Consider the following 16672-nt stretch of genomic DNA (forward strand, 5'->3'; position numbering starts at 1 on the left):
TTGAAAAATTCTGCCATACATTCTAGGCACTGGTATCTAAGTTTGTTTTTTATAGCAGAAAAGACATTCTAAGAGTATGTGAGACTTACCCAAGGCCACATGGCCAGGAAGTGTCAGAGTATGGGTTTAAATCCAGAATTTTTAATTCCATGTTGTTTATACCACACTTCACTGCCTTTTGTGGAACTTTCCTCTCTTCTTCTGTGTATGTGTGTATATTTGTCTCCCAAACTCACTTAGCTCTTCAGAGATCATGAAACCATTTGTTAAATCAGTCCTGGAAGCAATTAAAATAACTCCACTAGACATGAAAAGTACATCCTGTAGAAATTTTCTCCTTTGCAACGTTTTCACTGAGCATGCTCTACACGTAGAAAAACTGGTTTCTATTCATGTGTTTAAAAATATTTTATTTTTCTCTTCCAAAGAGAGGCACAAGTTGGTGGTTGAAATTGAAAAATATCTACTTGAAAAGAAAAATATCTACTTCGTGTTTGCCTTTTATTTTGCACCCACTTGGCCTAGAAAATGAATAAAACCAAGACACCAAAGTCAAGAGGGCAATGTTGCACTCCTGGATTCATTTTGATGACGTTTTACTGATACCTTAAAGCAAATCAAAAAATATGACACATATTTTATTGCCTATGATGTTATTCCAGTGATGTTATTTTTTGGAATTCTAAAAAATAAGTTTGCAAATCCCATGTAAAAATGCTTAGTGTGTTTATTAAAAAATATTTGAAGAATCTGAAAAGACTGTTAAATGACCTTTCCCCACTTGCAGTTAGATGGAGGGATTTACCTTATCTGTGAGATTTTTCTGAAGAGTTCCAAGAGTCTGACAAGTTAAAGCCCACTAATGCCTCACAGACAGCAACTGCCTTGATAACTCTGCTATGTCCAGCCTGGAGCTAAGCCTTCTAAGTCAGTCATATATTTTAACATTCTAATTCTAATTCAAGTTGCCAGAATGTATAAGTGATTACTGCAAAGAACTGCAGTTTGTTTTGAAAAAAACAAAAGAACAAAAAAGAAACAAAGAGATTTCAGGCTTTGATATAACTCAATAGCTACTAAAGATTAGACTACAGCCTAGATCAAAAAAAATCTCCATTATGACTGGTTATCCAATCAATCAGTGAATAAGTATAAGGTGTTTACAATCGGCTCTTCATAGTCCCAGGTCCTGCATCCATGGATTCAATAAAATACGGATGGAAAGTATTTGGAAAAAAATTGCAGAAAATTCCAAAAGCAGAACTTGAATTTACTGCATGCTGACAACTATTTACATAGTATTTACATAACATTTACATTGTGCTTGGTATAATGAATAATCTAGAGATGATTCAAAGTATACAGGAGGATGTGCCTAGGTTATTATGCAAATACTATGCCATTTTATGTGAGGAACTTGAGATACTTTTTGGTATCCATGCGAGTCCTAGGATCAGTCTCCCATGGATACTGAGGGATGACTGTGTTGTTGTTGATATTTAGTTGCTAAGCCATATCCAACGCTTTTGTGGCACCATGGACTATAGCCCACCAGGCTCCTTTGTCCATGGGATTTTCCCAGGCAAGAATACTGGAGTGGGTTGCCATTTCCTTCTCAGGGGATCTTCCCAACCTAGGGATCAAACCTGCATCTCGTGCATTGCAGGCAGATTCTTTACCACTGAGCCTCCAGGGAAGCACAAGGGATGACTGTACTATGTGCTGAATTCTGTGGCAGGCTGTTTGTTATTAGAGAAGTGCATTCATTGCAAAATTAATTTCTTTATGCCTCCTCTGTTCAGAAAGCATCTTTGGTGATTGGGAGCTTGCTCTGAGTCAAGTTTCTACTTCTAACACTTGATGCAGTGCCTTTCAGATCACTGGAGGCAGACTTGAGGATATAGTAGAAGTTGATTTCCCTGCATCTCATCTTGTTCAGTGAGTGGTTCCCTCTATATGTGAGGATGAGAATAATGACTATAAAAATTCACTTTGCTCTGTAGAGTAAGGTCTCTTTTCTTAAATCACTATAGTTCAGAGAAATTTGGGATTGTAGTTATAAACCAAAGTGATCCTAATTACATATAGTTTTCGGAGTCTGTTTATGTGTGTATTTTTGTTCACTCATTTATTTTTAAAACAGAGACAAATAAAATTAAAAGCTGAAAAAAAAATCCTTGCCCTCAGGAGCATCTGTTTACTATTGACATTCAGTGCAGTACAGTTGCTCAATTGTGTCCGACTCTCTGCGACCCCATGCATCGTGGCAAGCCAGGCTTCCCTGTCCATAACCAACTCCCAGAGTCTACCCAAACCCATGCCCATCGAGTCGGTAATGCCATCCAGCCATCTCATCCTCTGTCATCCCCTTCTCCTCCTGCCCCCAATCCTTCCCAGCATTAGGGTCTTTTCCAATGAGTCAACCCTTCACATGAGGTGGCCAAAGTATTGGAGTTTCAGCTTCAACATCAGTCGTTCCAATGAACACCCAGGACTGATCTCCTTTAGGATGGACTGGTTGGATCTCCTTGCAGTCCAAGGGACTCTCAAGCATCTTCTCCAACACCACAGTCCAAAAGCATCAATTCTTCGGCACTCAGCTTTGTTTACCGTCCAACTCTCACATCCATACATGACTACTGGAAAAACCATAGCCTTGACTAGATGGACCTTTGTTGGCAAAGTAATGTCTCCGCTTTTTAATATGCTATCTAGGTTGGTCATAACTTTTCTTCCAAGGAGTAAGCGTCTTTTAATTTCATGGCTGCAAGCACCATCTGCAGTAATTTTGGAGCCCAAAAAAATAAAGTCAGCCATTGTTTCTACTGTTTCCCCATCTATTTCCCATGAAGTGATGGGACCAGATGCCATGATCTTAGTTTTCTGAATGTTGAGCTTTAAGCCAACTTTTTCACTCTCCTCTTTCACTTCCATCAAGAGGCTCTTTAGTTCTTCTTCGCCTTCTGCCATAAGGGTGGTGTCATCTGCATATCTGAGGTTATTGATATTTTTCCTGGCAATCTTGATTCCAGCTTGTGTTTCTTCCAGCCCAGCGTTTCTCATGATGTACTCTGCATATAAGTTAAATAAGCAGGGTGACAATATAGCCTTGACGTACTCCTTTTCCTATTTGGAACCAGTCTGTTGTTTCATGTCCAGTCCTAACTGTTGCTTCCTGACCTGCATACAGGTTTCTCAAGAGACAGGTCATATGGTCTGGTATTCCCATCTCTTTCAGAATTTTCCACAGTTTATTGTGATCCACACAGTCAAAGGCTTTGGCATAGTCAATAAAGCAGAAGTAGATGTTTTTCTGGAACCCTCTTGCTTTTTTGATGATCCAGTGGATGTTGGCAATTTGATCTCTGGTTCCTCTGCCTTTTCTAAAACCAGCTTGAACATCTGGAAGTTCTTGGTTCACGTATTGCTGAAGCCTGGCTTGGAGAATTTTGAGCATTACTTTACTATCATGTGAGATGAGTGCAATTGTGCGGTAGTTCAAGCATTCTTTGGCATTGCCTTTCTTTGGGATTGGAATGAAAAAAAGAGCTCTTAATCCTGTTCCTAAAACTCAGCTGCAACATAATGGTTGGTTCAGTGGACCTATAAAAATCCCTGTTGGGCTCTCTGACATGTAGCCCATTGTTTCTTAGGCTTCTTCACAGATTTTTGGTTTCTCTGGAATAAGGAATTCCAGGAAACAATGAGCTACATGTCAGAGAGCCTAACAGGGATTTTTATAGGTCCACTGAACCAACCATTATGTTGCAATTGAGTTTTATGAACAGGATTAAGAGATCTTTTTTTAAATAAAATTTTGTTGAACATCTGCTTTGTCTGAAATAGACCCTATGAGGGCATAATACCTGGAACACAATAGAAGCCTAATAAATAAGCTTAAAAAAATTTTTTTTTCATGTATTTTATTTTTGGTTGCACTAGGTCATCATTGATTTGTTCGGTTTTCTCTAGTTGCAGTGAGCTGGGTAGCTTCTTTGTTGCAGTGTGCAGACTTCTCCTTGCGGCGTCTTCTCTTATGGTGGAGCATAGGCTCTAGATGTGTGGGCTTCAGCAGTTGCAGCCTATAGGCTCAGTAGTTGTGGTCCACGGGCTTTGTTGCTCCATGGCACGTGGAATCTTTCCAGAGCAGAGATCAAAATTGTGTCTCCCGCATAGGCAGGTGGATTCTTACCCACTGTGCTAATAAATATGTTTTGAAAAAATGGATGATTAATTCTTGATCCTAATCTCAATGAAGCTTGAAATCTAGTGTTATAAACAGACACTGATTGTGAATGAGTGAATCCTTTGTTCAATAAGTATTTATTAAATGTCTACTACTGATTGATACTTTTCTGAGTTCTAGACAATAAGGTTGTGTTAACAATGACAAAAGTATTACCTTTGGGACCATTAATCAACCTTGAAATTGTGAGTTGAAACCTCAGAGTCATAGTAATGTCAGTAAACAATAACTCTTGTTCAGCGATTATTATGTACCAGCTACCATACTAAATGTTTTACAAAAGTATCTTATGTAATCCTCATGACCCTCCTGGGTGGTACTGTTTTACTGTTTTAATTATTATGTCATTTTATTGTTGAGAAAACTGAGGCTTAGAGAGGTGAGGTAGGTAATATACCCAAAGTCATAAAGCAAAGAAGCAGTGAAGGTAGTATTTTAATCTTTGTGGGTTTTTTTCCATTCCTAATAACTTTTTAACCTACAATTTAACAGTAACTCTTTGCAATTAAAAAAATAGTCTCAGAAAAAATAACCTAAGAAAAAAGGAGTCTCATATTTCTTCAGTGAATTCATACTGTAGGTGAGAAAGCAACACTTTAGTTGATGATTGATTCTGCTCCCCTTTATGAACACCAGATCCTAGGCCAAGGCCTGTGTTTAGAGACCTTGGCTAATACAGCATGAGGGTTTTTTTTATTGCCTGAGTTTAATTAATGACTGCTCTTTGGTTAAACCTTATGAGTCTATGTAAATCTCATCACAAATGAGACTGAAACTTGTCTTGAAATATTTCTTTTTTTTTTTTTTTCAAGTACTTAAAGGCTTCTCCTGCCAACTAGAGCTTTTAATTAAAAGTGCAGTGCCCTGGAAAGGATGAATTCTCTCCTGGGCTCTGCTCAGGACCTACTTTTTACAGTCTTGTTGAAGGATAGAGAGGTTTGTGCAGAGGTTTACTCCGATCCTCAAACACCCACACCACGTGCCAGGGTGGCTGCAGAGTGCTGATAGGGGTTGGAGTTCAATCAGATCATAGGCTGAAAAAGTTATGGTGCAACTACTGGGAGAGACTATTTGTGACTTTCAATAGTCTTTGCTTCATGAGAAACAGAGAGAGTAGATTAATAATATTCATAATCCTCAGTGCTGGGCTGATAATTATTTCCTTGGATTTACACAATCTGAAACCATTTACTCTACCTCAATCCCTCTTTCCCTATCAAAAAAAGAAAGGTCCAGCTGAGTTTTAGTTTCTTAATATATTTAAAATTGAAGTATAGTTGATGTACAGTATTATTTAAGTTACAAGTATACAATAAAATGATTCACAATTTTTAAAGGTTATATACTCCATTTATAGTTGTTATAAAATATTGGCTACCTCCCCTGTGCTGTACAGTATATCCTTGTAGTTTATATCATACATAATAGTTTGGACCTCTGCCTTTATATTGCCCACCCCTCCTTGGGGATTGGGCAGAGTGGTACAGGTATCTCTGGCTCCTCCTCTCCATCCTTTTTCTCTCTTCCTCTTCCAGTCCTTCTGTTAGTACCTTCCCACTATTCACTTAGAGTAAGAACTTTCTTTGTTTGATGCATGAATGTCTAGTTTGTGTAAGTATCTACCTCACGCAATCTTGAGAGTATGGTGAAATAAAAGAAATAATCGAAAACTTAGGAAGAGTTTTGAAAATGTCAGTCACAGGATTGACTTTGTGGGTGGACAGTCTGTGAATCTGACCAGAAACCTGAAATTAGTTTAATGCCCTGTTGTCACTGTCTTGAAATTATTAATATTTTTTGAACTAGGGAACCCACATTTTCATTTTTAACTGCATCCCACACATCCTGGAACTGGTCCTGGCTCGTGATAAAGAGGCAAGATCATGCTTTTCCCAAGCGCTGTCCTTTAATGCAATGACTGTTGCTGACAATAACATGACTTAATATCCTAAAGATTTTCCTTTGTGAATGTGTGTTATCACACCAAACTTCCTTTCTCTCTGACCACTACAAGAAAGCTAAAAAATAATTGCCTTGTGATATGGTTGACATAACTGGCTTTTACATACCACAGAGAAATTTGAGCTCCTTTAAAATCAAAGGATCAGCATTGTTTGAGGATTTACAGCATTTTCAAAAAACATGCCCCCAAGTTCACCTGCTTTTCTGATCCCCAGAACAGAGGAAATTCTGGAGAGAAACACTATGAAAAAAAGCACTATGGAAATATTATTCATGAAGCCATAAATCTCACAAATATCTCGGATGCCTACAAGGTAGGTGCCAGACATTCTCTTGCCCACTGGGGTTCTAATCATGAACAAGACACACCTGGTCCCTGCCCTCCCCGAAGCCCCAGTGTAGTGGAAGGGATCAGATGTTACAAGAGGTGCCGTGAAGAAGAGGTATTGAGTGTTACTGTTTCCAAACCAAACTTGAGTTTGCTCACCCACATGCAGTTGAGTCAATCTACTGACACTAGGCTGTGGTGAAGGAAAGGGCAGTTTTATAGCAAGTGCCAAGCAAGGAGTCCAGGGCAGCTAGTGCTCAAAATACCCAAACTCCCTGATTGGTTTCAGAAGAGCATTTTTAAAGACAAGGTGACGGAGGGTGTCTCCAAGGGTATGTGATCAACTCGTGAACATTTCTCTGATTGATTGATGGTGAGGGAATGGAGCAGTGTCACAGGGGCTAACATTATCAATCCTTAGGTCTAGGAACTATGTGCCTGTGGTCATCAAGTAGTTAATTTCTTGCATTTGGTGGTGGTTTTAGCATCTGTAAAAGAACTCAGGAAATGTGCATCAGATACTATTAACTAGAGCTTTGGAGAGGAGCTACAGCAGAGGATATGGGGGAGGGCTCTGTCCTGGAAAAGCCCCATAGTGTCCTGGTCATTTACTCTGTAGGGGTACATTAGGTACCCAAAGCAAGTAGGGAATCAAGAGGACTCCTTGAGGAGGGGACTTCTAAGTTGATACCTGAAGGATGAAAGGAAAAGAGGAATATTATCTTCTTAGTGCTCACTTTAGGGGCAGCTGGCCAGAGGCGTGAAAAGACCTTGCATAGAGCTACACTAAAGACGGCTTTCAGGTCAGTTTGTCCTGAGTTTGAGGGTTCTTTTTGCTGCTAACTAGCTGTGTGACCTCATAGAAGTGACTTAACTGCTCTGAGCCTGTATTTATCATCTGTGAAACCGGGATAATTATGATACCTACTTCACCTGGCTGTGATCAAGACTGAGGAGTTAATTTTCTCTGAAATCTAGCACAGTGCTTGGCAAAAGTTAAGTGTTAGATAAATATTGGCTGTATTGTTTCAAGACATATTAGCTGTTTTCCCGGCATAGCAGCTGTTATTTTTATGATTAAGACATGAAGTTCTGGAGCAGTACTGCAGAGATTGATTTACTAATAAGCTTAGTTTCTTGTCATGTATGGTTTGGGCACACACTTACTGCTTTTTAGCACCTCACCGTATCTGAGCAGCCTTTCTACTGTGATGAAGGAGTTTTCCCTTCTCAGGGGGGATATGCAGCAGCCAGGGTCCTCAGAAAGACAGTCAGTCAACACATGAGATCTGCTTTGTCCTGGGAGAGCCAGAGGTCTGAATCCCATTCATTGTGTTCATTTGCATTGGAAACAGGAAATGATGTGGTCATTCTCATAGGATTAAAACCAGGGATCTTTATTAATATTATGGATATTCAAGATGTTGAGGCCATAGCCCTGAGCAAGAACTGGGAACCCTTACAATCCCTTTGAAAAGCACTGGTTGTGGGCAATTTAGCTGTGGTTTTAGCCGATAACATCTAAAGGATGCTGAAAACATAAACGTCAGTACTCAGGCCTGTCACCCGGTCTCCTAATTATTACCATCTGTCTTCACTTCATTGATTCCCTGTGACATAGTCATACCTGCTCCACTGTGGCCAAACCAGGTCAGCTGGAAAAACAGCAAAATCCATGACTGTTGTTTGTGGCACTTGGCCTAACAGTCTGCTCATCAGAGAGTTGATTCCTTCCCAGAAACAGGATGCAGGACTGTTCGGTATTTTTGGTCTAAGGTTTAGAAAAGTTTTGAGCATAGGGCCAGGAACCTTTGGCTGATTTGGATCATTTACTTTGCAAAATTTGTTCTGAAATATCAGTTTCAGTTCTTGAAGCGCTTTGGACTTCCTGTCCATAGCTGTTTTTTTTTCTTTTGCCTCCTACTCATCCACTGATACATAATCAAAACTTTCATCCAAAGCACTCTAGAAAAAGGAAGCTCTAGTTTCTGCAATCAAGGAGTTACCTCTGATTGCTGAGATGGAACAAGCTTGTATAAATGTTAATTTGTGCATCCATGGCTGATATGTCGGCTATTAAATCTCTCATTTAATATAATGGAGGGTGGAATTCATGCTGCAGCTTTGATTCATATGTAATTCAAAGGTTTCTTTGGTCAAGAATCCAATGGTCTGATTGAGAAGTCTGATTTACCATCTTGCTCAGTAAAACTGAACGATTTAACAATGATGTTGCTGCTGGTGGTAATAACATCTGGGTTGTCTGTTACTTATCTAGCACATATCTCAGTTATTATATGTTTAATCTTCCCAACAACACACATACTATTACTATGTTTTCAAAGATGAGGAAGTCATCTCAGAGAGATTGAGCAATTTACTCAAGTCCACATAGCAAAAAAGTGGCAAAGCCAGGGTTGGAACTCATGTCTACCAGTCAGTGATTTGTGAAACATGTTGCCTCATAGCTATGTGATGCAGGGCATGGTGTAGACAACTTGAAGGCTATATTTACTTTTCCATAAGATGGGATACAAAGACAACTGTGAGGATTAAAATTAATATATCTAAAAGGGCTTGGAAACCTGTAGACTGCTATCAATATGTAACTTCATATTATAAAGAAAACTTATAAATAATCTCCCAAACAAATAACTGGGCTGTTTTATGCCAAAGCAGGGCTGGGCTCCCTCTCTTAGAATTTGTTGGTGACAGCTCTGCACATGTTCAGCAACTTCAGTGACATTTGCACCCAGATGAATTGGTCACTCATTGGTCACATTTGAGAAGGTTTTATTGCGCTCATTTGTATGTTAAGCAAAATGCTGGGTGCCGATTATGTACTGTCACTACTTCTGCCTTCCTGGAATTTGTGTTTCCTGGGGGAGAGATTAGGATTGAATCCATAAGCATCCAAGAGGGAAAAGTGCCATTTGGAGGGAAAACAGAGGATAGGCATAATTAAATGAAAGAGGAGGTAACTTTTGAATAAGTGATGTATAAGCTGAAACTTGAAACTCATCAGTGGGAGTCAATTGAATGCAGAGCAGATAGCAAAATCTAGGCATATAAAAGAGCAAATTTGAAGGCCTCGTGTAAAGAAATACTAATAATACTTAATTACAGTCATTATAAAAGCTAACACTTAGTGAGCTCTTATTTGTGTGCCAACCGACTATACCAAATGCTTTACCAATATTATCTCATCTTATCCTCAAACACTCTCTGGGATAGACGCTATTTTTATTCCTACTCAACAAATGAGAAAACTGAGGCTAAAGAGATGAAGTAACTTATCCAAGGTCATATAGTATGTAGGTCCTGGAACAAGGGTTCAGATTCAGCCAGGATGATTACAAACTCACATTCTAAGCTGTGATTTTGATTCAACCAAATAATAAAAAGTTGGTCAGTCCATCTGCTAGGGCTCAGTTGCAGACAACAGAAACCACTTTAGCTAGTTTGAGGAAGAAGAGATTTACCAGGTACTCAGGGGTTTACAAAATCACTGAAGGAGCTGGAAGGGAAGCTCTTTGGGTGAGAGTACAGACCAAGATTCTAGAGACAACCTTTTACTCATTGAACAACGCCATTACTTCTATGACTAGGAAAACTGTTGCTGCTGCAGGAAATCAAATCTGGAAACCAGTGACTGCAGAACCAAGCTGATTCTGGCCCAGTTTTGTACCAGCAAAACAGATGCCTTATTCTGCCTGTCCCCTGCTTAACTGGGCTCCCAGGTCATCTTTTACAAGTGCTTGTGATTGGCAGAAGGAAATCACATGCTGGTTTCTAGCTGCAAGGCGGATCCAGGAACTGTAGTTCTTAGCTTTCCCAACATGCGATGCAGGGAGGCATGCTAGATGGGAGTGGGCAGTCAGTTCACAGGCTCCAGCTCACCCCTTGGAGCTGGAGTGCAGGAGTCAAGCAGATGATAGATGGGAGCATATTACAAAGGCCTTTTGGTCATGTTAAGGAATTTGTATTCTATATAGAATGTAATGGGAAGCAGGGGAGTGGCAAAGTCAGATAATTTTTTTAAAAGACTAGCCTGACTGATTCGTGAAAGGTGGATTGGAGGAGACAGGACTGGATGCAGGAAGGTTATCTACAGGCTGTAAGATGGAAAGAATTGAACAGATTTGAAACAGGTTTTGGTTATTAAATCATTGTGGATGGTGTTGAGTAAGATATGGGAAGCTGAAAGAAAGATGACTCAGTTTTCAGGCTTGAGAAACTGGGAAGATTGGGGAGAATTTGCTGAAATGAAAAAGCCTGGGGAGTGCCTTGCTTGGGCAAGTGTTGGGGAAGAATTGGACAATCAGGAGTTCTATTTTGTATATTTCAAGTTTGAGATCTCTCCTAGACAGACCAGAGGAAATGTTAAACGACCAGTTGTACATGTCTCTGGAGTCCAGAGGATCAGGAAATTTAGGAGTCACTAACATATTTATTTGGGCTTCCCTTGTGGCTCAGCTGGTAAAGAATCTGCCTGCAATGTGGGAGCCCTGGGTTCGATCCCTGGTTTGGGAAGATCCCCTAGAGAAGGGAAAGGCTACACATTCCAGTATTCTGGCCTGGAAAATTCCATGGACTGTATAGTCCTTGGGGTCGCAAAGAGTCGGACACGACTGAGCAACTTTCACTTTCACTTTTTTTCAACATGTTTACTTAAAGTCAAGAAACTGGATGGAATCACCTTCTCATAGAGGATGGTTTAAGAGGACAAGGAGGCACAGGGTGGAGCCACCCCAGCAATTACAGGGTTAGGATGGAGGAGGTGGCAGCAGCACAGGAGAGAGGATGAACCGCAGAGGTAGGAAGAGAACAGAAGAAAGTGGGAGGAAGCAAAGGAGAGTGATTCATGAAGGAGGAAGTGACTTTTTTATGAAGACAATTATTCATTCAACTAGACAGAATGGAAAGCTTTGGTGACTTTTGGTATTTTGGGGGAGGGCTAAAGAGTAAGTTGAAAAGGTTTGTAGGCAACATTTCTGAGAATCTTGACTGAGAAGGAGAACAGCTGATATATAAGCCAAACGAACTTTTTGGCTGGCCCAATACTTAGGGAACTATATGGTTAAGGGCAATTTGTTTCATATGTGTTTTGAACTCACTGGAGCATGCAGATGCCATTGGGGACGATACCGTGGAAAGGAAAGAAAAGAGGAGTATACTGCTGGATGGGGAGCTACCACGTGAAAAAATGAAGTTCCTGAGAGGGGAAGAGGGCTTGGGATCCTGGCCTACCATCCGAAGTGGGCTTCAATAGTCTCTCTTAACAGGAAACAATGACAAAGGGGGAAACACGGTCTTGAACAGGCTGGGGATTTGGTGGTAAAAGCATGTTGGAAGGCTTGTGTGTTGGTTTCTGTTTTTCTACTAAAGCAGGAGGCAAGCCTGGGGTATCAGTCATTTAAGGAGAGTATAGCGGTCCCTTGATCTGAAGAGGCAGAGCTTGAGGTCTAGTTCAGTCCAAAAGGCTGCCTCCATGTTCCCAGACAGAACCCTAGTGTGGCTCTGTTTGTTTGGGTAACCAATGGATCTTTCTGGTTTCTGGCCCCGATAAAAGGATTTCTACTCCAACGTGAGTTATCCTTTCCATCTCTAGAAACAAAAACTACCCAGCAAAGCTCATACAGTCATTTCCTTGCTGTAATAAAGGAATAAAGTTCTCTTCATTAGGCACATCAGTGCTCATGTTACATGTATTCACTGTGGACATCGGGTACTCACACTTGGATGGAAGAAACATGAATAAATAGAACAATACAATATGGAGTGAGATGAGAAATCCTGGAATGGAAGGGGGGTGAATGCGGATGTCCAGGGAACAAGAAGTAAACCCAACCCACTTATTTGCAGGCGTATTTTGGCCCCCAGTTTCTATGTTCTTTCCAAAATCTTCAGCCACATTATTCACAGCTTCCTTCTTTCCTGATGGGAAAACTCCTTCTCTGAGAGTGGTAGAGAAACTCACTAATGAGAAATATTAGAGTATTAAGAGCAGGAGATAAGCATTTCAGAGAATCTCTTCACAGTGGGTCCTAACAGATGAAATGCTTTATCTCCGAGTGGAGAATGAAGATGTCACATCCCCTGAAATACTGAAAAGGAGCAAGTAGCTGGAGGATACAGAGTGTGGGCACCCTGCCCCTGCCCCAGGCAAGATGAAGAAATGACTGTTTTCAATCGGAAGTTCCCAAGGTACTATGATTTAGTGCCCATTAAGAGGCCCCTGTGAGTTGTGATTGAGTGTGAAATAGGACACATGTTTTGCTTTATAATCCATTTGAAGCTCTTATAAAGGCCAAATATTTTGGAGGATGTTTTAAGCTCTGGTGAAGGTTGTAAGGCTTTAACAGGCAGGAACTTGATTAAATTTTCAGTTCTTATTTTGCTTCTTGAACTAGAAGAAACGTGCAACAAAGAAGGGGAGGAGCTTAGGTAGTTATATTTCTTTTGCTTTTTCCAGTCCCTGTCTTATTTATTAGTCAGTTTTTCTTTAGAAACTGTTTCTGCTATTATGTTTGCAGTTGGCTTGTTACCTTAGCAATTCCTGGTCAGAAGACATCATCTAAAGAGATCTCACTCTGGATAGTTTTACTGTGTTTCCTCCTTCCTCTCCTTTACAACATTGAATATCAACTTTTCTGCCCCTTTTCTGAAGATTTGTCATTATTTTATAGGTGGATTTGAAAAAAAAGTACTATATATTTTAGTGTTTTCTTCTGTCTCTCTGATAATTGTGGTTGGACATCTCTCTGGGTTTTCTATTTTTTAATTTTCCCCTTCTACAATTCACTTTAAGTATGTTTCTCGAGCTGAAATCTGCAGAACCTGGGAACAGGTGAGCTGACATCAGATGTACCCTTTTATTAAGGCTAAACCAGGAACTGAGGAGCAGAGCTCATTTCCCCAGCCTCCACCAAGAATGGAAGGGGCTCCTGGAGGCAGGTGGCAGCTATTTTCCACCAGAAGACTCAAAGTCACTGGGATTTCTCCTTACCCTCTGAACCCAGGGCCTCATAACCCCCAAACATCCAGTTCAATTTTAAGAGGATATGAGGTTTCTGGGAGGCTGAATAGGTAATCCTTGATCCTTTGATGTTTGTGTAACTAAGGCTTGGCCTTTAGTGAATTTTCTCATTGCTTAAACCTCTGAATGCTTATAAAGTGGGTGTTTGTGCATATATATATATGTTTTTATGATAGCAGTATTATACTTACACATTTTGAAAATTGGATATCTTCATGGGTCCAAAGGAAGGAACACAGCATGGTGGTAGGTGTATAGTGCCACAGTTGAAACTCCCTTCCTAAACTTGGTCACCTTTGAGAAGCCAAAGTTGGCTCTCAATAAGAGTTGAAGCAAAAGACTTTGTTTTACTCTAAGCCCATTCCTGAAATTCCCTAAACTTCCCCCCAAATACTCTCCATTTGGGAAAAACAAGTTGGGTTGGGAATAAATACTGCTGGTTAGGAGAAACAGAGACCATCCTCTTCAGAAGATGTGGTCATGTGAGAACTAATTCATTTTCTCTAACTGCATTTCTTTGAAGAATCTTTTGCTATAGGTAGGGGTTGGAGAAGAATTTGCTAGTTCACCCAAGAGACAGAGTCTGGGGCTCTGGTGAGCATGGCATTTGGCCTGGGCAGCCCTGGTCTAGGCTGTCGAGGCTTAGCTAGGGACACAGACTCCAGGGGAGCATGGAACAGGGTTGCTTCAAATATAGATGGTCATTCTGTGTGGTCTCTCTTACCAGCATTATCATGCTTGGAGCATTCAGACCCTTAGGCTGCAGGATGTGGTCCTCAGCCCTACCTTTGCTCCAAGAAGGAAGGAGTCCTGTCATTGTAGGAATTGGCATATTTGGCTCTGCTGGATCCTCCAGTTCGCTCAAGGAGTAACTCTCTTTCCTTGAGTTAGTTTTACACCCAAGTGTCACTTTCTTCCTTAGAATGTGGCCATAGATGGATGTTACCTTGGCCCATAGAAGCACCTCTAAGATCTGGTAGGCCTGGGCTAGGCACAGAGGTGGCTATTGTTTAATTTTTGAGCTGTAGCTCTTCCTGTCCCTTCTCTTTCTTCCAAGGATGAAACCTCAAACAAAGGCCTCCTGCTATTTTAAAATTTACTCTTTGATGGAAGCTCTGGAGGATCTGGCTGTCAGGTCGTGCTTTCCTTCCTACATGTCTCTCCTTGAAGGGCTCTAATTTTTAAGAACAGACTCTAGAAATTGACGTTGTCAGCCATGGTAGCCCTGGGACCTCATGGAAAGGAGAGATGAAAGATAACCCTGTAACAGCTGGAGACTGAATAGTAGAAACTTACCTTTTGAAGCTCTACTTTGTTCTTCCTGCCTCTGCATTGACGCTGAAAGACAAAATGAAAAGCTGGGACCCAGCACTCAGTCTTCTCTTTCTAAGCAAGTAGAAGACATTCATTACAGGATGAATGATGTGATATTCATTAACAAATTATGTGACTTTCCGCATTGATTTAATTGTGCTCTGGTTCTTTCCATGCTATTCATTGCTAAAGGGATAAAAATATTTTCTACTGATCCTTCCTGGAAAATTCAAATGAAGAGCGGTTTTCTGCATGTGGTCCTGATTGATGCTTCAAACAGTGGTCCTCTACTGGAGAAAAACATATCTTCAGGGACATGTCTGTTCCTTTCTATGGGATCTCTTCCCTTAATTTAGATGGAATAGTACCTAGTCAGAGGCTCTCAGGGACTCAGCATTGCTCACAGATCAGCTTTAACAAAATGGGGAGGCTTGGCCCACAGACACTTAAGATAGGATGATGGCCGACAAGCCATGTTGAGGACCTGTTCACCTCAGGTGTTCTAAATTCTGCTAATATGCCATCCTGTGGCCCCAAACCCCTGTTTGGGGTTACTCTGGATCCCTCTGCTACATACAGGTGAATAGTATGCAAACTTTGGAAAGGAACCCTGGTCCCCGTTCTTCCCTTTGCCTTTTCCAAGCTATTCTCCTAGACAAGGTGTCCTCATTTCTCCCTGGTGTTCCCATTCCTGATGTCATTCTGTTTCAGTGATTAATTTAGAGAAATGAGAAGGAGGAGAAGAAGGAGAAAAACTGAGGATCAATCTATTCTGTGAGCTGTACCTAGAGTTCCTCTACCTGATTGGTATCATTTTTTTTTTTTTAATGCAGAATTCCACTGAATGTGGTAAAAAAAAAAAAGACAGAAAGAAAACCCTGACCCCACACAAAGCAAAAGTCCCAGGACTCACTGAAAGGGAGAAGAAACCAATCAACGCTTTCTTTCATCTGACATGCATTGCTGTCTCAGGTGACGGGGCACAGAGAGTACACATTCCAGTCTGAGGTTCCAGGCTCCCCCATCAGAGGGCTATGGGTCAGTCACAGAGGCCTCCAGAGTGCAAATGAGAGGGCAGCCCCTCTGCCACCATCTAGCCTAGCACATCCTACCACCAGCTCATGGCTGCTAGATATCTGCACCCTTCTCTGGCCCTTCCAGTTTTCCTTAGTATATTATATATACATATGTACCCATCAACAAAAAAATTAATCACAGTCAATATAAGAAAAAATGGCAAATTTTATTTGTGCTGGCCTGAGACTTATAATCTGGAGACAGTCTTTCAGAAAGCTCTGAGGACCATTTTACCTGTTAGAAGTCAAAGCACAGTTATGTGAGTTTTTGAGACAAAGGGCTATATATCAAAGTAACATGCTGACAGTCTGCATAGTCCTACAAGGTGAGTAGTGGGTTATTGTGACCCCTTACAGGATTGAGAAAGGAACATTATCTCCAAAGGAGTTACCCTGCTGGTGTCAGGAGGAAATTGCTTTTTGTTTTTGTTGAGTAGACTTTCCTGGGTCTTCTAAGGGGATCTAGTTAGTGTATAACATGGATACACGTTGTACAATAAGGGGATGCTCGAACAGACAGAGAGAGGATTTCATGTGTAAAGGTTTTTCTTGTCCTGCCTTAAAATGATTTTATTTCATCCCATCCCAGTGTACTTTTCTCTCTATGCCACTTGTAATCCATATATTATCTGATTCCCCTTTACTCCTTAGAGATACAGACTGGAACACCACCATTCCCACAGTCTTTGGAAGTCTAAGGTCTCTCA

Source organism: Giraffa tippelskirchi, chromosome 1 (genome assembly GCF_054371585.1).
Source record: "Giraffa tippelskirchi isolate mGirTip1 chromosome 1, T2T-mGirTip1v1.2.pri, whole genome shotgun sequence".
NCBI lineage: Eukaryota > Metazoa > Chordata > Mammalia > Artiodactyla > Giraffidae > Giraffa > Giraffa tippelskirchi.